This window comes from Grus americana, chromosome 2 (genome assembly GCF_028858705.1).
Source record: "Grus americana isolate bGruAme1 chromosome 2, bGruAme1.mat, whole genome shotgun sequence".
NCBI classification, from domain to species: Eukaryota; Metazoa; Chordata; class Aves; order Gruiformes; family Gruidae; genus Grus; species Grus americana.
In genome coordinates this window covers 30,570,189-30,597,397 of record NC_072853.1, presented here as the reverse complement: position 1 = coordinate 30,597,397, position 27,209 = coordinate 30,570,189, and the positions used below count along the sequence as shown (strand labels likewise).

General features: G+C 37.3%; 1 protein-coding gene across 9 annotated transcripts in view; it reads left to right on the top strand.

The window, feature by feature from the left end:
* Positions 1-27,209, top strand: part of RALYL (RALY RNA binding protein like) — a 391,973-nt gene that overhangs the window by 18,219 nt on the left and 346,545 nt on the right. The window lies entirely within an intron of this gene.

The window sequence follows — 27,209 nt, the reverse complement described above, 5'->3', positions numbered from 1 at the left end:
ATATTTTTTTAAAAGCACAGAAATTTAAAAAAAATCATTGGAGTGCAGATATGGGATATCATATTTTCTATACAGAAAGCTGAGAATATGAAAATATTTTTTCTGTTGATGTAAATTGCCCATTTATTATGGCTAACAACTTCTACACACATGCACCATAGTTAACTTTCTTTGAGCTAAACAAAATAATCCAGTTAATTTCACTGATGGGCTTCAACCTTTGACCACCAGTAAGAGTATGGTCACATCTTACAGGACACACTGAGTCGTCTTCCTCCTGCAGATATATCGGAGAAGCCATGTAGAAACTGCAAAGGTACTGGGCGGTGAGAGGAGTCTAGTATCTAACGGAAGGATGTATATGCACAACAGAAACAATTAGTGCCTGGACCTTCACTATGATTCCTCTTTACTTTCCTCCTTTGCTCTCTTTAGGATTTCAATTTCACACGGAAGCCTCCTCCTATCAATTGTACGTGTCCCGCTACAGAGCTACTGACGTATCTGAAATCTTTTCACTAATCCTGCAAAATCAAATACAAATAATCACGTAAGCAAATAGTGAAAGGCAAGAAGGCTACCAAAGCTAATGTTTTCTGAAGTTAAGCTAAAATTTTAAAAACACTGTGGCCTGGACATTTTTAGACATAGTGACCAATATTTGCAGCTGGTATAAGTTGGTAGGATGTTTTCATTAAATCAATGGAGAATTGATTACATTCTCATAACTTGTTCATGGCATATGTAATTGGGTTTGCCTCCTTTTAGTAATATGTTGTGGGAAGTACACTGATTAGTTCTATACTGGGAAGATCATTTTAGTCTTATTGCAGAATGACTAATGGAGCTTTGAAAATGTTGAGGTAATGCACGTGTGTGCTGTATGTGGAGGCTGGGGCAAAACGTGATGCACATGAAACCCGAGCACAGAAACTATAAACTTGGAAACCATCTTTTCAGTGAAAGCTATTTAGCTCTAGAGCCTCTCCTTTGCATTTTGAGAGGATTTAGAGGAATGCATTATTCATAGCAAAAGAATAGTTAGAAAGTCAGTTGTTTCTGATGGAAGGTGGTGGGCACAAGCTTACATATTTTATAGCCATTTTATGTTATACACTACTGCAGAAAAATCTGTCTTGTGCCTTGAATAGGGTATTGATTATAATCAATCAGACATTTTCCATACACTAAGGTGTGTCCTACTTAGTAAAAACTGTAATGACAAAGACTGTATTAATGGATCCTAGGAATCTTGGCATTAATTAGACCTGCTGAGGTTTTACCTGTAAAGGTTGCTCTATAAATGTGCTACCATTTGATAACCCAATTTTTAGATTGATTATTAGAGATACAATAGAGCATTTTATTATGTTAAATCTTGAGAAGGTTTAAGTAACAGAAGGTTCAAGTGATACAGTCATCAGATGTTCAGCTGTCAAAGCACCATTTTTCTGATTGTTCTGCTTTGGACCAAAAATTGCAATTTGGTTTGGGAAGTGTGCTTTGGAGCCAGAATGGCTGAGAGGGGTTAAAGGATCATGCCATGAAAGATGTAATTTTAACTGAAGGATTAGATCTTTTGAGAAAAACATATGGGCTCTTTCTCTTTTGATAAAGAGAAAAATATCCATAAATTGAAAAATTCATTGTTGTAACACTTTTTTTTCTCTTCTGTGTTTTAGAACCAATATTATTTTTTTTCCATTGGTATGTGTAATGAGCCATAGTTAATATATGCTACTTAGCTTAATCTCGCTGAAACTCGGCTTTTCAATATGAAAGAAAGGGGGCAGGAGGAGAATGAATATATACAAGAGATAAAACCTGAAAATATATGCGTGGCACCTGAGCCTCAGCTGTCACCTCATGGATAAAGTATAACATGGAACAGTAGGTAGGATTTGATTTTGCTGTTGACCTTGTGGGGTGAGCATATCACATAGTCTTTCTGAGCCTCTTTGTTCTTGTTAGTCAAATTATTTTGCTAGTTGGAACCGCATACCTTCTTGTTGATGTAAAGTATCATAATGAATCTGCAATTATAAAAGAGGAGCTGTGCAGCAAGAAACAGTGTTAAGATGAATTTCTTACACTTTATTAGGGAATGCCCACACTGCTGGCAGCTCTTTCAAGACTGATAAATACGCATCTTTGAGCTGATATTGTAACATCCCTGAAAACAATCAATCAAAGGACAACATTTGAAATTTTTAGGAAGGTACTTTACTTTGCAGCAGCTTTGTGAATGTGTGAACAGGAAAATGTAATGACTAAACATTTTCACACCATGTTTTATTCAGTTCCATTCAAATGTGCTTTTGGGGCCTGAGGAAGCTGTGCTTAGTGAAGGACCTAAGAGTTTTGAGAGTCAAAACAGAGGTATCTGCTGGCCTGCTTCTCACTCTTGTAATTCCTCAGACTAGCAGCTGCTTCGATTTGTGCCAATGGCTCCCAAAAAAGATTTTTTAGGCAGGTATTGTCAAAGTATGGGACATTCTGGTTGTAATTTTTCAGGGTCCTGGCATGTACCATTGGGTAGAGGGGCAAGATATGGTTACAAGCTATAGTTGCTCTTAGTTCTCCCATACTGGTGTGATCCTTAAATGTCTTAAAAGGCAAGTTTTCCTGATCTCTCTTCAGTGCTAGAAAAAGGCAGGTTTGTTGCCAGAATGTGGCTGTAGTCAACCTCCTCTGAACATTTCTGAGATTGTGATATCAGTATGTTGAAGTGAAAGAATATGCCTCAGTGAGTTGATTCAAAAATAAATGGTGTGCCAAATACTGTTGTTTATTGAAAGGAAAAAACTTTCAGGCTGCTGAATAATAACATACGCATGGGATTAATAAAACCTATGGGTGACAGAAATGTGGCATAAACATTCCCTATCGTTCTCTTAATTTTTAAGAAATAGTGCACAGGAGGTCCTTGTCATGTGGTTCCATTGGTTACTGCTTAGTTGGCTCATCAGTGAAGAGACACCTGGCAGAGGAATCTGAGATTTGCATTCGGTGATTTTATCTGTGAGAGTTTCTGGAAACAGTGCCTTTAAAGCTGATTTGCTGGAACTTTTAATCAATCTAAAACTTGAACACAAACCCCATTCATGTTTCCTAAATACCATTAGATTCACCATGGACAGAGCTGGGTTTGCAGCTCAGTCTCCATCTATTGACTCTCCTGGTCGTTCTAATGCTTTGGAACTGTGCCTTCTCTGCCTCGTTTTTCCCCATCTTTGAAATGGGAATAAAACCCTCCATCATCAAAATTGTCGTTGATGGTTCATAAATTGAGTTATCCATCACTCTGTAAGATTTCAAAGCAAATATTTTAGCAGCTGTGTTTTCAACCACTGTCACAAGGTTGTCTATAGATATGTTGAAAAGGTAGCCCCCAATACTAGTAAACCTATAATGTACTCTGGATGTATACTCAGCCAAAGGTCACTCAGACCGATAGAAAGAGAAAATATGTGGCTGGAACATATGGAATAACTGTCTTTACCATTCATTCTTTCCTTTCTGGCAAAGTCCCTGTAGCTAGTAGTATTCTCTACCTTAGCACTGGTGGACAAATGTTCTGAAACAGTGGGGAAAGAAATTTTTTCTTCTGGAATAACACATTAACCAGCTGAGACTTGGGAGAGCTGAGTGGTTTAAATGAATAGGCGGTGGTCTCTGTGAGGGTGATATTCTCTTATATACAGGTAATAGCTTTTTATTGTTCTGTTAGAATATGACACAAGAGAGGCTTTGAAATGAATCAGAGGTAAGTTCTGCTCATGCTGGACCTGTGTCTGAAATTGCCTCTGATCAGCCAAAAAAGGAAAGGCTCCTCTCCGTGTGAAATGATGGATGGATGGGTGGATTTGTCTGGTTATAAAAAAAAAAAACAGGGAACCAAAATTTTCCTACATACATATTTAACCAAAAATACTAAACAATATGCTTCATTTTGTCACTGGAAATATTTTGTTATGAGATGATGATTCATCATTGATCTTTGCTCTCTGCCGATGGAACAGCTCTCTTGGGAGGAAAATATAATCTATATCTGACTTATTTGTTTGACAAGCTGAAAAAAATCAAGAAACAGACTTCTGCTTTTGTTTCAGTGATTTAAAGTACATTTTCTAACTTTTTATTCGAAGAAGCTGTTTGTAAATCTAGTCTAGAAAAATGGTGTTTTTATAAGCTTCAGGAGCATGTTTCATTTGGAATGAATGAATTATTCCTTGCCAACAGACAGCTGTAAATACATAAAACGCTCAAGCTTTTTGAGGCTTGGCTCAAATGCCAGCACAAAATCAATGATAAAAATCAATGTTTTATATGTGCAGTACTTTACTTAATCATTTAAAAAATTATTTCAGTGAGACATAGAGGGCCAGATCCAGAGCAAATGTTAGAAATAGTTTTGCTTCTATAGAGTTCTATTGATTCACCTCCTGTGCTAGATCTGGCCCACTGTGGAAACTAAATTTAATATAACTGTATCTTTTAATATATTTATTTATTAGTACTGAACATCATTGCATTTTCCACAACCACAAAAGTGGATTATGTTCATGGCAAATTCTTTACATACATAGAATGTGTAGCTGTGTCTGACATGCAACAAAATTACACTTGACATTTATAAGCTCAGGACTGACTTTTCCATTTCACTTTGTGTAATTTATAAAACAAGTTCATTTCTAATGTTACACCACTGATTATAACTGCTAATTTGCATGAGTGATTAGGACACCCTTTGTGAATTAGGGATTATAAATAAAAATTGCAGCAAGTACGATCTTTCAGAAATATACTTTCTACATTGATCTGATACAGTTTGTTCAGATTTAATAATGTAGGGTAGTATCATGCCTTAAATATTTTGTAAGTATATCTTAGGAAAGTACAGAACTACTAGTAGACATCAGTAATGCTCTCTGCTATTTAAACATTGGCAATAAACAGGGGAGAGAGTTTAGAAATTGTTTCTTAAACCTAATTTGATAGTCTTGTGCTTATCCATGCATTCTGTTGCGGTACGGGGATCGTTAGGTGGTGCAGGTGCTGTGGATTGCAGTGCTGGGGGTGGAATTAACTGTGGAGTAAATTCTCTGGTATAGGTGAAGAGTCAGACTTTCAGAAATGATAACTATGATGCTATTGCCTTTACTTGCAGCTGATAGGGCTCATTGTCTCTAAAAAATCCAGAAATAACTCAGGTGGAAATTAAAATATGTTACATTATAAAAACAATCAAGTTAATATTATTGTGAATGCGCTTTCTCAATTCTTGACATCATGCATTTGAAATTCTTTACTTAATACTTCGTCAAGGTAATCACCCTCATTTAATATCAGTCAGCCCAATCCTCATGAAAAATATCCATTAAGCTCAGTAATAATTTTCAGGCAACTAAAAAAAATGCAGACTGCGTCTTGTATGCCTTTTTTTCCTTTTTTAGTGGAACATCCGTTTCTCAGGTAAGTAACCTGGCTATTGTCATCTCTTTAATTGTTGTACTGTTTTCTCTGGTTAATAACTAATACTTCCTTTAATTTGCTTTCTATCTGTGACACCTCATTTATTATAAATTGCTGTAGCCTGTATTTAATATCTAGACTTATTGTACAGAATATATTAATTAGGTCATACAGCAGTTTATACCATTGGGTGAGAAAGATGAAGCAAGGTAATTTATACTGCTTAAAAAGGAGTTATGAATCATAGCCAGCTGCTGTTTGTGCACAAGTAGTTAATGTGGGTTTCCATACTTAAAATACGAAGTTTGTATGTTTTTTGTTACACTTTTGAGATAGATTTTTGTTAGTAATATAAGGAAAATCATGTTTACCATTCAATTTGCAAAGCTGATTGATTACGTATTGAGACTAATCCCCAGATCAGACATCACGTGTCAAGGCATAGAGTGGATGACTTTTTCAGGTCTCTTCTAATTGACTTTCATGATTCCATGATTAAACCAAAGGAACAAATAATACAATATATTTTCATGGTTTTGTAAGATTATAGGCAGCCCCTGTTGTTAAAATTCAACAGTATATGACCATGTTTGTGTTTTATCTGTTATATATTTGTCTATTCTGGTTATTGTGTTTGGTTTTTTTATTTTTGTTTTTTTTTCTTGTCTGTCCTTTAAGAATTGCACTCTTTTGTAAAAGATGAGAAATACAGAATGTTATCAATGTTAGTTGTTTCACTTCATAACAGCAACAATACCAACCAATATTACACTCAGGAATCTAAGACAACAATAATTAAATTTTGCCATCAAGAAGATGAGTATTTTTCAGCAAGGAAAAACTAGTTTGTGATTAAGAGCTGAAATCCTATTGTCCTGAAGTTCAGCATTAATGGCAATGTGTAATTCAGTTATCACAGAATCACAGAATGGTTTGGGTTGGAAGGGACCTCAAAGACCATCTAGTTCCAACCCCCCTGCCATGGGCAGGGACACCCTCCACTAGACCAGGTTGCCCAAAGCCCCATCCAACCTGGCCTTGAACACTTCCAGGGAGGGAGCATCCACAGCTTCTCTGGGCAACCTGTTCCAGTGCCTCACCACCCTCACAGTGAAGAATTTTTTCCTTATATATAATCCAAATCTACCCTCTTTCAGTTTAAAGCCATTATAGCTTATCTATCACACCATTGCAGTGTTATGAAATAAATGAATATATATATATCATGAGTAGGCATTTTGTTGTTAATTATGTTTAAAGTTTAGAGTGTATAGTTTTCTGTTCCATTTGAAATAATGGAACTTGGTTCACTCATGATATACTTGGATACATTAAAAGGGAAACTGTTTCTTCATGGTTATCTCATGAAGATTGTACAGTCACTGGAAAAACTCTGTTAAAAATGGAAACTATACAGGCACCACTTTGAAAACTGAGGAAGACATGTAATACACAGTCATGAGAAAACATTTTGCTTCGTACCTGGCATTCATTCACAACAGCTGTGCGTGGCATTATTTGTGCAAAAGGGTGTGTGGTTATCTTTGCACTCCTTAAAGTGGTTCTTTGTGCCAGAAGGCTGCTCAAAAATTCCTTTTGCTGCCAGTAGCCAAGGAGTTATTACCACATTCAGAGACTGTCAGAAAGGCTGAGTCCCGTCCTATTTCCCCTGGCCATTCTCCGTACTAGTTGCAAGGAAAGGAAATTGCGTGGCCCCCACTCCGGCGGCACGGCATCACTGCGGGATCTCTCCGCGCTGTGCTCATCACCCCTGCGTCCTGCTTTCTGCCGTTAGCACGCTGTGAAGCAATTGCAGTGCTCCGAAGCCTGTCTGTTGGATGTAGGTGAACATTTATTCACAGCTGTAAAATAAGCCTTGTAGAGACAAGTGTTAAACCTGGGAGAGAGAGAGTGAAATCCTCATTCCGGGGCAGTTAAAGGCAAGGTTTCCATTAACGACGAGAGCCCATGATTTTGTCTTGGCTGTACTGCAATGATCTTCCCACCTGAAGCTGCCTCTCTTCAAGACAGACTTATACTGGGATCAGTCTATGTAGCGACAGATCCATTGGCCAAATTCATTTTGCTTTTGCAAAACCAAAGTAAACAAGATCTGCAAGGACTCCTACAAGCAGAAGTTTTGGGAATGGCATCATGTCTCAAGATGAATTGCTACAGCTGTCTCAAAATGTGGCTTTGTAAAGAGGGAACATTTTTCACATTTAGCTGTACCAAGCTAATTGTCATTCTCTTTAATGCTATAAAAACTTACATTGTCTTGCTCAAATCTGTGCTTTCCGAAGCACAGCTTTCTTATCATGGTCTTTTAATAGCTGGTGTAATGATATAGCATTACATTTCAGTAGAGGAGGAAGGCTTGAAAGTCTTCCATGAGTGAAACTCCCTTTAGCTTTAAATAGGGATTTGACTGACGAATGAAATAACCTATATTTGAGGAAACTGCTCTTCAAGTGGGGACAGGAAAAACTGCACAGTGTTTTTTTGGCCATAGAGTCAGGTGACAGATTGAATGGCACCACCAAACCCATTATTACTATTGCTTTTCTGGGTCAGAACACAAGTCCAGTAAAGGCAACTACTACTTTCACAGCATATGAGATTAAGGTAGCCCTGCTATAATCCCTGCTTTCTAAAGACAAGAGGAGTGTCATTCCTTCTTACCAGCAGGTGAGAAGGCCATGTTTACTAAGGCTGGGTGCGAAAGAGTGATCGTTGTCTCCAAGGAAGCATGCAGGAGTCCAGTAAATTTGCCAAATATGCTCAAATTAGAGCTGTCGTGTCTGTGAGTGAACAGATGGAAATTGTGAATCAAGACCATAGCCTTCAAATGCTATCGGGAAAAAAAATTCTGGTAGCCCATCTAGGAGAAGCAGGAGCACAATAGCCCTAGGCATGGTGGTTGTTTAAAATTGGAGGACTGATCAGACAAGTGTTTCAGGTGGATCTTGTACATATGTATGTGACTGATGAAAACTAATTTTCTCAGTAAAAGTGTTTTATGGCTACGAAAGAATTGCCAGTATTTTTTCATAAGTGACTCAGCTGTGGTCTGGGAAAGGAATCCATGCTAATAGTAGAACATTCCTGTATCTCATATTTCATTTTAATATGAATTAAAATGATTAATTAATGTAACTGCCACTATAATGCCAATGCCTTTCATTCTTTTGAATTTTCTGACACAATTTCTTCCTGTGGGACTGAGCACAAGTTTTCAATGGAGTTCACAAGGTATTAGGTACCTCAGGTTTTGTACATATTCACTTAGAAACATTTAAAACTATATTTTCATCTAAATGTTTTCATTGCAATCAAATCAAGACAGATATCCAGAAATGCAGATTACCCAAATTAATGAATATTTTTAGATATTAAAATTGGTATGGAAGCTAATATATATTTGAGTACAGTGCTGCACTGGAAATAATTAGAAGGGAAAACACAGACCTTAGTAAAAAGAATCATAAAAATGGTAAGGAATTTACAAATGAGCAGATGACAGCAGTCTTAAATTGGGATGGATTGAGCTATAGGGAGCTTACAGCTGGAACTTTTATGGAAATGGTCCAGAGAGTTTTTTTGTTTAATAGTTTCACTGTTGATATTGGTAAATATTAGGAGTGTGCTGGTGAAATTTGCTCATATCAGACAGGCAGAATGGCATCAGTAATGCAGAGAAGGACTAGGATATCATATAGGAGAAGGTGAATTGCCTTTAGGATTGGGATAATAGAAACGCAGTTAAATACTAGGTGACGGTCACTTCTTAACATCAGTTTTGAGCTGTAAGATCCCTTCCAGTCCTGTATGTTTTTGCTTTTATTAATTTTGGATTGTCAATGAAGATAGTCTATAGAAGATGCCATTTCTGCCTCTACTTGATTTTTAACTATTTTGCAAGTTATATCACTTAGGTACTTTTTTTTTTTTTAACAAAACTAGAAAACAGTGGGATTATTTTTACAATAAAAATCACTCCTAAACAGAATTACTTTAAACATGAAAAGTAATACTCACTGAATTGTAAACCCCCAAAAGCAAAAATATGTAATGAAAGCTGAAAAATATTTCAGTTTTCATAAGACCAGCAGCCAACCTAAAAGGAGTTGAATCTTCTAAAACAGATGCTGTTTTGTGATGGAAGATAGATTGGCCTGTGAGCCTGAATAAACTTTGTCTCTAATTAGTATGCAAATCTCACCTGCTCCAGGGTTCTTCCTCTTTCAAAAACCATGATCTATTTAGTGTTTCCGTGTTTTCTGGTGAATAATCTCACCCAGGAGGATTCTTTTTCATTCTGGTTTTCTTCATACCTGTAATTTTCAAAGCATGCTGTACTATTTTAGGTCAATATTTTCTTCAAAGCACCAAGCTGAGAAATGTTAGCATTTCTGAAATTAAAAAAATCCTGAAAACAAATGCAGACATTTAATAATAAAAATATTTTTACTTAATCCTATAGGGTAAAATTCTACATTGCAACATATGTTTATTGTATATGTGAAATACATACAAAAATTACAAAGAGGACTATAGCTGTTGAATATAAATTTAATTCATCTTGTAAGCTTTTGACTTGATTAACAGAATATTTAATACCAGAATGTTCAATAAAATATACAAAAGCCTTTAAAGTTCAATCGTATACCATCAAAAATAATGGCGCTTTCAACAGAAGCAGGAACACATCTTAGTCAATGTCATTGACAGAAACCATATCAGCATGTTATCAAGTACAGAAGTTTTCTAAATTTCTGTAAAATTCTGAAAAATAAAAGTTTGCTTACACAAACCTGGTTCCTCCTTCTCCTCCCTTTTTGCTGATACAGTTCCCTTGGTGTCAGCATGGAACATAAATGAAGCATCTAAACAGCTGGACTTGATTCAGTATGTGGATGTCTTGAGTGATATATTCACTTCATTCAACTTCAGACAACTCCTTTTGGGATTCTGATTACCTTTTGAAAGAACCAGCCCTTTTTCTGCTGTCTAGATAGGAAAGTCAGTCTTCCAAGCTTAAATGGTCAGAATCTTCATAACCTGACTCCCTCCGCTACACAAGTAACCCTCTGGGACTAAAGGCAGGTACACGTACGCACTCACACGCACACACACGTGTGATCGTGACCTGTGATGGCAATTCCTGCATGTTTAGAGGTCTCTCCAAATGCAGGGGATGACAAGGCTGTACATTACACCTTACACTGTATATATATACACCATGATTTCCTATACTTGTTGTCATGAGGCAACAAGCCTATTTTGGAGTGTCATATGACTACTATGGGACTATACTTGATGGGGTAATCGCTTCTATGAATTGCATGAAGTCATTTAGCTGTGCTTGTTCTATATGCATAATTCCTCTTTGGTGGCCATGAAATAATGAAAAAGGAATTCATGGCACCTGTATTTTATTTTCCAGTTGTGTGCAGGGTGCGTCTTTGGACAAGTCATTTAGATGCAGATCCTGAAAGGCTGTCAAAGCTCCAATTAATTCCAAAGGTATCTTTAAAGTTTTGGCCTTTAATCTTTCTAGCCTTTGATTTCCTTAGCTGTAAGATGAAAATGTTACTATGAACATATCTTTGCAGCCCCTTGGAGACTCTTGGATGAAAGGTCTTGTAAATATGTAAACCATTTTTTTATTATTTTCTTATTGGCCACTAAAGGGAATTTTGCATGGAACATAAGCATTTGGAACTACAGCGGTTTGCAGTGTTTATCAGAATCAAGAAATTTGCCCTACATATTTATGTAACTATTATGAAATAGAAGCACCAAACATAAATAATGCATGAAAATATTTAAACTACATTTTCCCTACTATTTTTTCATTATTTTATCTGATTGGATGGGCAGCATTGTTGAAGCTCTGTTGAGAAACTGTCTCAGTCTCCCAGGAATGGTACTTCTTGGTAAAAGGTAGCTATAGAAAATTGTTTTAGCATTAGGGATTTGGCCGATTCTAGTTCAGCGTTCAGAGGTGGAAACAGCAATCTTGTTTGCTAAAGACAATTCACAGAAGTATATTACAGGTGCCAAACTATAAAATTGTCTGAGACGGAAAAGAGTAAAATAGGTCAAAGAGAAGCTATAAGCCCAAATAGTCAAGAAAGAGAAGGCTCTGCATCACCATTTCCAGAATGATCACTGTGATTTTGATTTGGGGTATAAGAATGCACAGAAATCAACGGAAGCATTGTATTTAGCAACACATAAACGTGAAGGAATCAGTCTGTGCTCTTCAGTGGCAGCCAGGTAGATGGCAAGTCCTTTGCAGCTGTAATACGCTGGCCTGGAGGCATGGGAGTGGGGGAGCTTCTCTGGAGCGGTGTGCGCTACCCTGGGGGCTCCTGCTGCTGACTGGTCGCACAGGTCCCTGCTGTGGAAGAGATTTATTTTTCCCATCCTACTGTCTTGCTTGTAACGGGTAAGCCCTGTGCAGCCTGTTTATGTGGTCGTTTTCCTGCTGTGTTCACCTGAAGACCAAATCAAATTGAAACTGGAAAGGGCCTGGAGGTAGCTAGTTAATCAAGTCTTATTTAAAATACTCAGGTCTCTGTCTCATTTCAAAGCCTTTCTTAAGCATTTTCAATAGCTCTGAAGAGATAACCAGGCTTTCTCAAGTTTGAGTTTCAGCTAAGCTTAGATAAAGATTCTTGTCCAACAAATGCCAAAACTGGGATGAATCCCGCCTGGCTCAGAAACTGCACAACACAGGGTTGAGCTTTGGGACTGCAAAAAGTCATGGTGCAAGTAAGCTATATTATATTCACATCATGAATAGAAAGCTTCTCAGCTGTGCTCTGTCACATATTCACAATACATTAAAGGTACATATATATAAAAGGATATAGGGAAGTACTTGTGTCAGAGATGACTCATTATAAATCCAGCTCAGCTGATTACTGTAACTGTATTGCCTTCAGAACATTACTGGCTAACAGAAGTGAGATTCTTTGCATTCTGCTTCTTCCATTCCAGACTTGGTGTTTCCTATTGCTCTCCAAAGGGTTAACCTCGGAAGGAATGATGAAGTGGCCACACATCCTGGGAGATTTCTGTTTCTTTCCCTTTCCCTCTCGCACAGATGGATTGAGAGAGAGAGCTGCTCTTGAGGCAGGTTTCTCAGGCAGACATGAAACCAGAGCAGATGCTAGCAGACCAGGCAGTGATGCATGTGCTTCCTTTTTTTTATTTTTTTTTTTTGCTTTCTGTTAAATACATTTGTTATTTTGAAACAAGTCTTTATCCTCAGATGACAATTCATACATTTTATTTAGAAAGCTGACCCATTATCAGCTTTAAAGATGCACAGTGGGTAGGGTGAGTCTAACCCACACTCTATACCTCATTAACTTTAAATTTCATTTAATTTCTATAGTCAGAAAAATAAAATGAAAACCCCCTTTAAAATGGAAATCTCAGAATTTGCCAATTATTTTTGTGGAAGAATAAAATGAAAAGAAGAAATAAATCAACTGCTTATAGGGAGTGCTTTTTAGACTTATTTATATTCAGGAAGAAATCAAAGCTAAGGATAATATTTGATGCAAAGGGAATGAGACAAAGTAGTGTGTTTGAGTACTTAAAAATAGCCTTCAATTCACTTAATAAATACAATAATAAACTGGTTGCTGTCAAAGAAGGTTTATACAATTCTTTTGAAAATGGCATTGAAAAATTGTAACTTGGGCAAACTTTCAAGGCACAACATCCTATCTGCTGTGGCACACGCCAGTACCCCGTTTGCTCCTCCCAAAGCCAAGAGGAGGCACGGTTATCACATGGACCTCAGTTCTGTCAGCTAAAGAGATTCTGTGAATATGCAGAAGCAGTTTCATCCAAAGGATACCACAGTAGCTGCTCTAAAGAAAACATTCTCCAAACGCCTTGCAAGCCTTATCATTTCCCAGTTTGTGTTTGGGAAATGCTGTCTTGAATATAAAAATCCAAGCTTTCGCAAACAAACTCTTTTTAAAAAGTGTACATATATTTTCATCAATAATATTCTGTTCTAATTTTTTCTTTAAGTGTTTTCCCTGGGTACTGCTTGTTTCAGATGAACAATCACCAAGAGCCAGCACACATTTTTAGCTTCATCCCTGATTCTTTTTGCAGTCTAGCCAAGTTCATCTGTATGCCACAAAATTGTCGAACAAAGAAGCATCACTTTCAAATATTCAGAAGGGAAGAAAATGATATTTTCCTTGTGTGGGCTTCTTTTTGGTTTTGTTTTGTTTGGGGTTTTTTTTCATGTTCCAGTTTGCTGTACAGCTATAATCTGTCCTGCTTTGTAGGGTGTGTGTAATAAATGGGGTTTGAAATTCCTTAAACACTTTAGCTTCGCTTCAGCTATTAATCTCAGCAGCCATTTATTGGTTTGTATGCTACAAAGCAATGGAGATTATCCTTTAATTAATTCCATTGAGGGGTTCAGCTGCCACCATCAACCACAATATGGTTTCATAAATTAATCTTGTAGGAGAAATATAATGCAATTTATTATAACATTTATATTAAAATTCAAGTAATAATACTAGAAATCCTGTGTAACAAAAGGATATATATGTATATGTATGTGTAGCTCCCAAATGCAGTAATTAAAAGAACAATTTCATATTCAATTTTCACATTTTCATTTTATTTAACTGTTTTAAGTATATTTCAGAATCCATTACAAAATAAAAAATATAATAATTTTTTTGCCTCTTACATAGGTAGATGTCTTAAAAATTGTGAAATTACATCTTTCATCTAGATATATGAAAAATATATGATTGATCTTTAGAACTTTGCTTGAGATCTAACTTTCTCACCAATTTGTACTATTGTAGCTTAATCAGTTATAATAATGCATATTTGTACCCTTGAACATTTTTATGTTATGAGTATTTGAGGGAGAACATCAAATACTGCCTAAAGTATTGCCAAAATGTTTTGATTTCTGGAAGCTGAAAGTGCTTGGCATGGGCACCTTTTCTGTAACAGGGCACTGATTATGTTAAAAAATATGTTAACTAGGGTGTTTTCTCTAGCATGACACTAAGCTGAACTTATCCATTACTTTGAAAAAAGACAAGAACTATGACCTGGTTCAAAACTAATTTGTGTGCTAGTGGTGTTGGTGTAAGCAGAACAAGTTTGACTGCTAAGACGATTGTGTGCAAATTTACTGTCTTTGATGTCGTTAAGTGTTCAGTCACACCTAACCTCTCATGGAGGTAGCAGAAACAAATAGGGAGGTAAGATGGTTCTTCTGTGCTCACCCAGACTAAAGTTGGAAGCTGAGCAGACCTCAGGAATTCCAGATCAGTTCAAGCTGGCAAAATAAGGTAGTGTTATCAGTGGTGCTCCTTTCCCAAGTGCTGCTTTCAGCAGGATTTCTTGCAGATTGGCAACCTTATCTGTGCTAAGAAATTAGCCAGAGTGCGTGTTCTCCCTAAAAGTCTTCATATAGTATTATTAATTAAGTTAATTAATTAAGTACAATCCTCAAGACAATCTGCAGCAATAGCTTTATTAAACCCCTGAGCATTGTAAGATATTGCAAAGCCTCTTTGTGGATTTGATGTAAATCCTAATATTTCACTGATCTAGGCAAAGAAATGCAGAGCTTAAAATGGAAAAGTTTTCTATAGTAATTATAACTTTTTTTGGTGCTGAGTTATTTTTCATCTTAGTAGACAGACATTTCTGTGATTAACTAATAAATAATTTGAGGGATGATTCCAATATATAAGTTGTTTTCTGGCAGTGTAGGTCCAGTGTATTGATCAAGTTTTGCAAGGAGAGAAGCAGAGCTCTGCGTTTGCTGAAATACCGTTGAATGTGCTGCTTTGAGAATTTGCAGTGTATAACAATAGAAATTACAACTACTCAGTGTCACATAGAAGCTGATGGAAAACACTGTATGGCTTACAAGCTTAAATCATCACACAGGGTTGGTGTAAAAGCAGACTCATGCCAGCTATCCAGGCTCTGATGTGTCAGTGATGTGCAGGTGTATTTGTGTTGTGAAGAATGTCGCACAATGGCAGCAAACTCACGTTCTCAGTGAAAGCAGCTCTGGGAAGGCATGTGCGTACCTAAGTAGCTAACAACAGAAATGAGGTGCTGCCAGGACAGACTGTTGAAATGCAATCCACCTAGCAAGAGCTACCGCTCAGGTCTGCTCAGGAACTGCTACTGCAATCCATGGGCTGCAGCCACCGTCCAGGCTGAATGTGCTCACTCAGCAGGAGACCCAGGGCATGAGGTTGTTCCCAGGACCAGATCCATGGTTCCGCTCCTTCCTCTGATGGCTGGCTTAATTCACTCCAGAACACCAGCGTGTACAGTGGAAACATACCCACCAGGACCTGTTTAGTACTTGTAGATGAAATGACCATCTTGATTTAATAGACAAAATACAGTTTGCAATCTGTGTGTTTACAAATGGGTCTTTTTTTTTCTTGGTGGGGTTTTTTTTTTATTTCTTTGGATTTTCCTGTGTCTTTGATTCCTTTTAGTACTCCCAGTTAATGCAAAGCAGCAGGGGTCTGCAATGTATGTTATAGAAAAATGGTAGCAACTACTTTAGAAATTGAAAACTACTCTCGAAGCATCGACCTTGTGACCATATTTCCATAAAATCTATTTTACTATTTGCAGTAGCAGTTATCATTTTTGACTCAGGTTATATATTTTCAGTTAAGATAATTTGGTGATATGTCGAACTGAAAAACACTGGACCTACTGATAAATCTGACTTTCATCAGATTTGTATTGAGCCTTTAATGCTAATATGTGGAGCAGGTCATAAGTGTTGCAAGATTATCTTCATGACTGACAATAGCTGTGAAGTCATAATGCCATATATATGTATGTAGTTTACCATCTTCACTGACTAATAATATTAATTCATCTGATGACTGGATGAGAAGCAAAACCAGTTCGTTGAATAAGAGAAATTGAATGCATGGTTCAAAGCCTCTTCAGTCAAATTGTCCAGGAAAAAGACATGATACACCCAATTTATTAATGCTGGGTTTGATACTGTATTTAATTATTTAATAGTAAAACTTTGACAGTTTAATTACAGTGCCTGGTTAGACTTTAGTGAACCTGGGTTTTCTGGATTCTAGCCAATAAAAATGATTTAATATTTGCTTGTCTTATTTTTATCTGTAGAAATTAGTACATCTGAGCAAAAGGCTATCCTTTTAAAAACAAAATTTAATGCCTTGCAGGTTCATATCTTTACCTGTGATGGACTCCTTAGTAGCTTGTTATCATTCTCATGTTATAATATTGAATGATTAATCAAATGAAAAAGCTGGTTGCTACATGCAAATCCCCATATGTCAATAATGATCTATTTAAATCTTTGAAGCAAGGTGTAAGTCATGTATAAGGCCATGAAATATCTCTCCGATACACATTAAGTTTTAATTTAGGAACTTAAAAGGAAAAGCAACTTTTTTTTGAGAGCTGCTCAGCAACAAATGATGATAACTAGGAACGTCATTACTGTTTGAATATCCTTTTAGACAGGCTCTTCACGTGCAGTGGTGGTAGGGTGCATGTTCCATTTCGTCTGTGGGTCTGTTTGTCTTGTTTGTTCTTTTTACATCTGTCTTGGGCCAGCTCTCTAACAGCCGGTGGCATAGGACTAGCAGAAAGTGTCACTCGTGTGACCATTCTCCCACGGGTCAGCACAGGAGCACTGGAAAGGACCCAGAGTTTCGCACTCGCTACATGATACCTGACCTTTCACATCACGTTGGCTGCATTGACTCACAGAAGCACTTGGGACTGAATGCAATGGCTTCTCCCTCTTCATTTAATGCATGCGAGCAGCAGCATTGGGAATCTGGTTTGAGATGTCAGAACAATTCATCTAACCCACCAGCTCTTGGAAAAGTGGATTTGTGTCCTCCTATAGAAGACAATAGTGTTACATTTTGTCTTTCTGAATATGAAGTTTATAGAAACAGAAACCTTGAAAATCAGGGATGTGGAGTTAAGGTGTACACCAAGGTACAATGCCCTAACCTTCATCCCTGAGATGGGTACTAGGAAACCAGAGTTGGCAGCTCTTACCCATTTTGGTATGAAGAAGTGAGGATACATATGTCACAGGTGCATGTGGCATGAGGCGCTATGAGCAGAGTTAAGGTTGATCATCAGCTCCATCATTTGTGTTTTTCAAAAGTTTTGGTTTGGCTGTACACATTTTGGTTTAAAATGTGTACAATTTTCCACTACTCAGTGTAATGTCACATTCATGAGCAATCATTTATGAAATTATATTTATCGGTTAAGATTGCAGTTGAGGCATGCCTTTGATTATCCAAAGGCAGAGATGTTATGTGATTCTTAAATGCTTTTTCTCTTTCTTAAATCATCTTCCAACAAAGAGTTTGAATGAGCAGTCTATGACAGACCAGAAAGAAAAATCACAGAAATATCATAAGCATTAAGACGTGGTGTTTACTACCAGGCTAAGTGTGGATCTCCCCTCTTATGCTTCTTTGTGGCGTCTTTTGACTGTCCTGTCACTATTTCCCCTTCATCTTCTCATTCTCATCCAGTTAGACCATTATGCCTTAAGAACCCAGCAGCAAGCAAAAGGTCTGCACCTTATTCTTTCATTCCTTTTGCCTTATCTTGCACCACAGGCAACAGATTCAGTGTGGTAACTTATTTTCTTTTTTAAATTTTGCTCTGGTCCCCTCCAAAAAAAGCAAAATTCTCAGTAAAAGTACATGCTGTGGAATAACTATAGAAGTTAAAAACAATTAAAAAATGTTTTAGTATTATCAATGTTATGGCTTGAACTTTATGCCTGTGGAAAATATAGGTGAATGTGTCAATAATAAAATAATTTGGAAAAGTTAGGTAATCAAAGACAACTACATGCTGAGAACCTCAGCTGTATGGAGTACTTCTTGAAGCACGACAGATTACAGGACAACCTGGGTAAACATGGACTTCAGAGTATAGGAGTGCCTAGCTTTAAGCCCAGAAGAGAACTCTGAAGTCTTTTTTTTATACTGTACTATTCAAGAATTGCTTTTTAGATAAGCCTTGAATTGAGGTGAAATACATTCTTCCTGTAAGTAGTTCCCTTTCTTCAGAAGGCAATAAGTGGTAAGTTTTGATATCAGCCTTGTCACTATATCCACCTGTAGAGTTTACGATACAGGATGTAGAGCTTTCTCTGAGTAGGGCACATGCAGCCCTGCAGTCAAAAGGTGGGGATGAGAGCACAGCCTCACCCACCCTGGAAGCATGGTACGCTTAACATCTAGGATAAGATGTTTGTAACACAGCGGGAACGGTCTCTGTGTTGGACCAGGTGATGAAGTCCTGGTGCAGGATAACATTCAGGAGAGATGTTTATTCATTTTTTTCTGGTCTAAAAGCCAATATACAAAATGCAATCAATAAAAGGGCTGATTAATTATGCCTGACAGGAGCGCCATAAGGAAGGCCTGAGTACAACGCAGTTGTATACGGGACTGGTTGCCAGCATTACATCTGGGGACGAATGAGGAAATGGGGACTAATGACACCTCCACTAATGCCTCCTCCTGCCACCTCCATCGCACTGCCCAGCTTCAGTGGAAACAGAATGTTAATTAGACAGTCGAGGAGGTGATGGTGCCCAAGGATTTTGAAGCATTTTATCACATTTACGACATATACTGAATTCCTCAGTGTCATGGAGGATCAAGGGATATGAGAGCGTGAGTGACAGATGAAGTAATTGAAAAGCAAGGTGTTATAACAGTATGGAAAAACTGGACAATAAACATAAAATTAAAGCATCCAGATTTCATAGACAATAGGGGTAACTTCAGAAAGTTCTTTGTTTTCACAAAGGTTTTGTTTTCTAACAGGGTAATTATCAAAGTTGGATTGAAATCAGTGTAATTATGTTGATTTACACAAGCACAAAATATGGCCTAAATAGGAAAACCAGAAAAGTGTTTCCTCCCCTCTCCTCCAATAACTAATCTGCCTTGAAATGTGAAAGGGTCCTCATGCAAAATGAAAGCAGATTTAGAAATAGTGAGAACATCTGAAAAAAAAAAGAAAAAAAGACTGTTCCAGGGATTTGTAATGACGATTTCTCCTGACTATCGCACTCTCTTAGATAAAATAGAAGAAAATTTCTACCTGCAAACAGCAGATTCATTCAGTCTCTAGAGGTTTAATCTTTCATAGATAGCAAGAAAGCTGAGCCGAGTAAAATCCCAGAGCTCTGCAAAATATAAGTTTCTGATGGAATGATGTTGTTCTGTTTTGTGAACTACATAATTTATCTTTATGTCTTTGTAGGTGATGCTTTCTGTGAATACTTCTGAACTGGGCCATGATAAGAGTAAAAGCAGATGCAGGAAGTCTGTATGATATAAATAATGATTCTACTTGACAAAGTACTTTTGACATTTTAAGAGGGATACTGTTGAGCAATTTGCTCTGGTTTGTTGCTCTCCCATGAAAGAGCTAATTTACTCCAGTTAAAAGGCAGCTTTCTCATTGGCTCTGAAAAAAATTAGTACTTCGTATGCAGTCCATATCCACAGCTTCCTTTGGAGCTGCTTTTATTAACCAAACTCTAGCCCACTCCTTTCCTGGCATGGTAAAATCCTGGTGGATTTTTTTGTCTAGCACCCATGTCTCCTCCTGTAGAAACACACTCTAAATCCACTTGTGTGGGGTTAATAAGCCAGAGCTATAAAACTCTGCGTGCCAAAGACTGGCAATAATAGTGACTACAATTTTTCTTGCTGTTGAGTTTATCTGCCATGATTTAGGAGGTCACTACAGGAAACCAACCAACCAACCAACCAACAAAAACATGCCAGCTGATCTAAGGAAGGAGACTAAGGACTTTTAGGCATCGACTCTTTCAGCTAAGCTGCTAAAAGGAAACTTGTCAACAGGGGCATTTAGAGAGTGAGCTGACAATGTGAGCTGCGCTCCAGCATCCCTGGGAGGGCTCCCAAGGCCATCACTGAGCTTAGGTTTGCAAACCTCATGCCTGTGAATTCACTTCTGGTCCTCCAAAGGATCCCGTGTGCCATCCTCAGGGCTCGGCAACATGGGCTGGTACAATATTGGAGGGTCCATCACATCGCCAGCCACTGGTGTTTCAAGCAGGTACAATGCATTCTCAGCCTTACTTGAGACCACACGTTAAGAGGTGTCTAGGATATGGAATACTAATTAACTCTCTCTCCATCAACCACCTGTGGTTTCAAAGGATGAATCAAGAGAAGGGCCTGGCATCTCTGCTGTGTGCAAGAACAGGGAAAACACAGTATATAGAATTTAGCACAGCACAGCGCAGGTCTGCAAGTAGAGCTTTTAGCTGACAGAAATTACAACTATCGATAACAGTCAATCCCCCAAATACTGTGTTTTGTCTTTTGTCCTCCAATGCAAGTTGCCATCCTTTGTTCTTATATTCTGATTATCAGGTTTCATCGATGCTTTGTTAATAAACTCCATTCATGCGCTCTTGAGCATCCAGTCTTGCTATCTAATAAGGTCACAGACCTTATATAATAAAAAGACCGTTAGCTGAGGTGATTATTTTGAGAGATTTTGCCTCACTGACTTTTAGTTAAGATAGCCTAAAACCTATCCATTAAAACAGATTTTTAACTGCATTATTAATGTAGCTTAGTGACATATCATTAGTATTTTGTGGGTGAGAAAGTACAGTGGGGTGTGATATTTACACGTATCCTAGCTATTTCAGGTATAATCCTGAAAAAAAAAAAGATATTTTTGTAGGTGTTGTGAAAAAAAGGATATCTTTGTGAATGTTGTGAAAAAGGCGGTACAAAGTGATGAAAAGGAATTTATTTCAGTTTTGTTTCCTTACTTTTTTTGTAAATTTAATTTCCCTAGACTGGGTTGCATCTTTGGCTGATATTGGATATTCTATTGTAATTTATGATGCTAATTTACAAAAATGAAAATTGTTTCTGGTCTGAAGCCATCTTTCTGTAATAAATATATATATGTATTAATAGAACTTTGTTTGGTTTTCTTCAACCAGGAAATTTTCCTTAAAATTAACTTTGTCAACAAACTTATTGGGCTTTTATTTTCCTTTGAGGATTTTCAATTAATGTGTTATTTAAACTCTGACATAATACTGGCATTTCAAATTTATTTACAGAAAAGTGCATGAGTTACAAGTGTCTCTCAACACGTCTGCTGTATGGGAGACAGCACACAGAGGATAGATTTTGCCTAATCTGTGGTCAGCTCTTGACTGTTGGATGAGTCTCCCAGAAGATTTAGCTATCATCATCTACTGTGCCTGTGATACAGATGCATGCCATTTAGTATCTAGCAGTGCTAACAACTTATATAGGTTTTGGTTATTAAGATTTCAGTTAAAGGATGCTTGATTTTTATCAAGTGGCTCATCAGATATAAAGGAATCTAGTTTAGATTTGTCATGAGGAAATACCTTTTTTTTTTTTCTCTCTCTCAATTTATTTGATAAACATGGTAGAAAAATTCCAAGATGTTGGTAAGACTGTATTTGGCAATGTGAGTGGAGATGGGGAAATACACTATAAATCACAAGTTTCAGTGGACTGTGAGGGAGACTATGACATTCCAACTAAATATGCACAAGGAAAATGGTAGGTAAGGCAAAACATCTGCAAGCGAGCTCATTTGCCTTTGCTCTTGAGAATTTTCAGTACAGTCTTTGTTTCAGCTAAATGGGGCTTTATTGTTTTAATTAGCTTAATGTCTTTGGCAGAGAACTGCTTTTGGAACAATACAGGAATAGGATGGGGATAAAATATAAGGAAATAGCACCTCAGCATCACTGAATTAGCCCATGAGTAGAAATAATTGCTGATTTTAGGTATGCTTGACAGAAAGCTTGCAGCAGCACTGCTATGTTAGTTATCAGCCTAGATCTATATTCATTACATCTCTAACATGACAAATAATTACTTTAGAAAAAGAAAAGCCTGGATTATGTTTTTTTAAATCATTTATAAGCAAAGGAAGTATCAAGCAGGATAATTGCAAGAAAGATTTAAAATAAGCATAAAAAGACTGTGGCAAGATGGTATTTTACTGGTAACGCTTTACTTAAAAATGGAGAATAATTTTATTCTTTGTGATGTACTTAGATTAAAGAACTTTTTCTGTAAGACATTAGACATTACCTCTAATTATTAGCCTCATCTAGATATGGATTCTCTGCTGCGGCTCTTCCTGAGAAGCTCATGGAGAGGCATTTTGCACCTCAAATAAATCTAGCCTTTCCTATAGCGCAGTGGTCAAGGGTTTATCACGTGATGGAGCAGCCTGTCAAAAAGAGTCGCCCTGTGTATTGACCGGAGCAATGCCTCTTCATGGGCCTATACGCAGACTTAACGAAGAAAGCGCTGTAATTGTTCTGCGAAAGGTGAGGAGAGCCCATGGCAAGGCAGGGAGGCAGATGCTTTGTTTCATTCGGGACTAGCGGCTGGTGCTGGGCTGCAGTTGCTCACAACCCAGAGCTTTCTGCTTGGATGCAGATGGCAGCAAACGACTGATGTGGTCTTCTGTAAGGCTTGCATTGGTCTTCTTGATGGAAAGGAGTAACAAAAATACTAGCTATATTGCACTGTTAGGAAATAATTTTTAAACACACACTACTCTGCAGTCTTCTGGTATTTTTTCACCCTCGAGTTACTGTATAATTCAATTCCAGGCATCATGACTTTTTGGTCAGTGGAAGGAAATATACTAAAAACAGGTTTTGGAAAATGATTGCTCTCACTTATCCTCCTTTTCACTTTCCAGCATTTAATTTGATTTGTAATCTTTATTTAAAGAACAATAAAGATGAGAGTCTTTATATATTGAAAAACTCATAAATTTACGGTGAAAATCATTTCAGGAAGAAAGAAGCTGTACAGCAGAGCTATTAAACTTATTGTCAGTAGGATTCAGCCTATAAGACCTTCACATCCACATGAACAATGTTGGTAAGAGAGCAAAGAAAAAGCATTTTATACAGTGCCATGTTATGCACCGAATAAAAAACTACAAGTGCTAGGAAGTTTATTGCGAGATTGTATAATTAACCTTTGTGCTTCTAGTCTTCCTTCATACTGCTTATGTATTTCTGAATCACTAATAGATCATGGCAACAAGTGTGTGTGTGTGGGTAGTTACACTATATTTGAAATAATAATAAAAAAAAAGGATAAAATGTAGATGATGTTTTCAGTACAAGTTGATCTTAATGCTGTCCCAGCCAAAGGTAACTTTTTTCAGTAGAATCTTGTATAAGATATTAAAGTATTACTGTACCTAAACAAGTTCCATTTTTCAAGCGGCAGTTATAAGTTGAAAATAATCTTGACTACTACTTTTGGTATTTTACCCTTCTAATAATTTTTAAATCCTTAAACATCATTAACTTTTCATGATGGGAGCTTTCCTACATATGCACCCCAGCACTGTCCAGAAGAACATCTTTCTTTTCTATGCTGTTCATTTTTATTTGTGGGGGCCTGATTCTAGTTTTACTTCTGTTTATCTCCACTGACTTCATTGATTTCACTACTCCTTCTACACAGAGAGTAAACAAGATTTACCAGGATAAATAACAGCAGAATCAGGCTCATAAAGTTAAAGCCTATATTTTAATATTTGTACAAATGAAGGTACTGTTCTTTTCCATGTCATTTTCATCCTCCTTATACTGTGGACTTCCTTGCTACTTTCTAAAACTCAACATATTAAATGTGACTTAATTTCTGATTATACCAACTCCTGCTTCCCTTTTTCTCTTCCTTGATATATTCAACTTGGGCCAAACCGTAAGAGGTTTATTATACTCATGAAAATGCAGCAGCATTACCTCATTACATTAGAATTTATGTGCAAGAATTAAAAGAAACATTTGGAGGGCTATTTAAAATAGATATAAATATATCTGCCATGATTAAAGATAAGTAATTTAATTTAACAGAAACTGTTAAATAAACAGCATGTTGTAATAGGTGGCAGAGTCCTGATGCCAATAAGCGAGGCTGCCAGAGGCTTTCAATCATAAGCCTCCGTTTTCAGTTGCCGATAGCTCTGCCAAATGTAAATCATTGTGGCTCTAATACTCTGTGCTGACTACATCCCTCAGATATTTTGTTAAAGTTTTGATTAAAATAAGCTCTTTCTTAAGAAAGCATAGGAATATAAAACCTGTCAATCCAGCATTGCCTCCTCCTGCCATGAAGGATGAAGGTGAGAACGGAAATGGCTGGAGACCAGGAACGGGTCTGTGTGTGGACAGGGCAGGAGCAAGAGGGACTGTGCTAAAGAAAGACGTTAGGGGGAGGAATATAGATCCAAAATAAACATTCCTGGGGAAGACTGAAGAAGTTGAATAGCAGCAGGGGGGAATAGCAGCAGGTATGCTGAGGGGAAGAATGCGGGCTTGTGTGGAGTAAGAGAGCGAAGTAAAGGTGTGGGGCAGTATAGGAAAAGGCAGACAGGAGCTGTAGTAGGAAAGGAACTAAATAGGAGGCCAGAGTAAGGGAAAGACTCACAGGGAACTTGCTGCAGAAGTTTTTAAAACCCCCAGAATGTACTTCTTTTTGTTTAAGACATAGAAATTACTTCCATCATTCATGAATGTCTGCTTTCTTTTATTTAGAAAATAGCAGAGAAATTTAAGTTTGCCTTCATTCTCTGAAGGATGGGACCAGCTGGAGGCTAACAGTGTTACCAGTGTCGTCACTGGTTCAAGTATTTGAAGAAACTTTGGGATGACTATCTGTGCTGAGTACCCAAAGGGATCAGCTTCTTTCAGCAGCTTTACATGGTTACTTTTTCTTGTAAAGGCTTGTTATTACACTGCCTCTGAACTGTGCCAAAGGAACTGAGGCTGCAACTGAAGAACCCAGAAGTTATGAAACACCTCAATTAAGGTTACTCAGGCAGCTTGAAATATCACCCCAGGCATGTACCCATTTTGATCCAGTCTTTCACTCCACCACCACCACGTGGTTTTCTTTTTCCATTCCATATCTCCGTTCACCTCTGGATCTTTCCAAGGCAAAACCCCTTGTCCTCTGCCCTTGTCACATCCTTCCTCAGGACCAGAACCACATGTCTGCTTCATGGTGGGGGATTAAAGACTTCCAACTAGTTTTCAGAAAACGGGTTTTCATAGTGAGCCTTTTTCTTGCTCACGTCTTAAGATCTGTGTGTGAAAACACAATTATATGCCTACCTTGTTGCTTAATGAGTTTTGATAAATGTCATTGATCAAGTACAGCATTATGCCTTGTTTTCTGCCACAGAATGTAAAAAAAAATAAATATATATATTACTTTACTCTGTAAAGCAGTAGCACATACATTTAGTGATAAATGATTCTGTATCTCTTTTACTATATTACTAAGATACTATAAAGGCATTATAATAAAGGAGAATTATATGCAACTGTATATCTAAATGTAACACTACACAGATTATGAACATTTCAGTGACTTTGTCAAAGACATTACAATTACCAAAGCACTGAAAACACATTATACTAACATGTTTTGAACTCTGTTCTACTCTGGATGCTTTTTTTTTTTTTTGCTTTTGTTTGTTTGTTTGCTTGTTTTTGTTTGTTTGCGGTTTTTTTGTCCTGTTGTTAGAGAGCCAGGTCATCCACAATAATGTGAGATGATTGCTGTTGGTTATTTAGCTGCACCTCCTGGCCCGTGTCTGTCAGTAGGAGCATAGGAGCAGGATGAAGAACTGCGTAGTGGAAAGTGATGATATGGGAAATGTTCCCACAGACAGCTGTGTTTCTGCACAGAAAATCTCTGTGGAGAGCCTGCAGAGGTTTTTCTTGTTACAGTACTTTTAGCTGAAGCAGTCCCAAGCCTTTTTTCTAGAAGACATCACCGCACAGGCACTGGAATATCTCACTGAGTGCTCCATTGCACTTCGGTGGAAAAGATGTTTTGCTAAAAAATTCTTTTCCCAGTAACTTAAGCCATTACAGCCTTAGCAGGGATTGTAATGCTGCCTGTTCCCAGCCGTGGCAAGTACTTAGTTGAAAACCATTCTCTGTATCATGTTAAAACCACCATCCTAGAGTGCAATCCATTGTAGAAATCAGTGTCTTTGCCAAAAAACAAAGCAATCAACATTTTTAGCAAAATCAGCATACATATTATAGTCATCCACATTAACAAAATGAAGGTTATATTAATTCATAGTTAAGTAACCTTTCTAATAGCTTGTTAAATAGTTGAATTGTTGTGGCTGTGACAGTAAAAGAATACAAAAGTGACAACACTTCTTCCTACAAGCTTCTTTAAATAGTTGCATTCTGTCTTCTTGACATCAGCTCATGTCATTCCTAGTTTTAATATGCATACAAAAATAGCATATTTTTCCTACCTCATTAGCACAACTCTATAAAACCCTGAAAATGAAAGCGATACTGGCATTATTTTTTTCAAGAGTTAAACTCAGATGAACGAAAAATATGTATAAATCTAATACATCTCTACCTAGGTGCTCTCTGTTGCATATACTAAAATAGCATGAGCTCATGTTAAATACCTTCAAACCAGAGCCAGATCAGAACTAATTCCCACTTATCACATTAGTAACTGAATTATTTTAACCTTTTATGGAAGAGCAGAATTTTTGAATGGTAGTAGCTTCCAAATTCTTTCTGT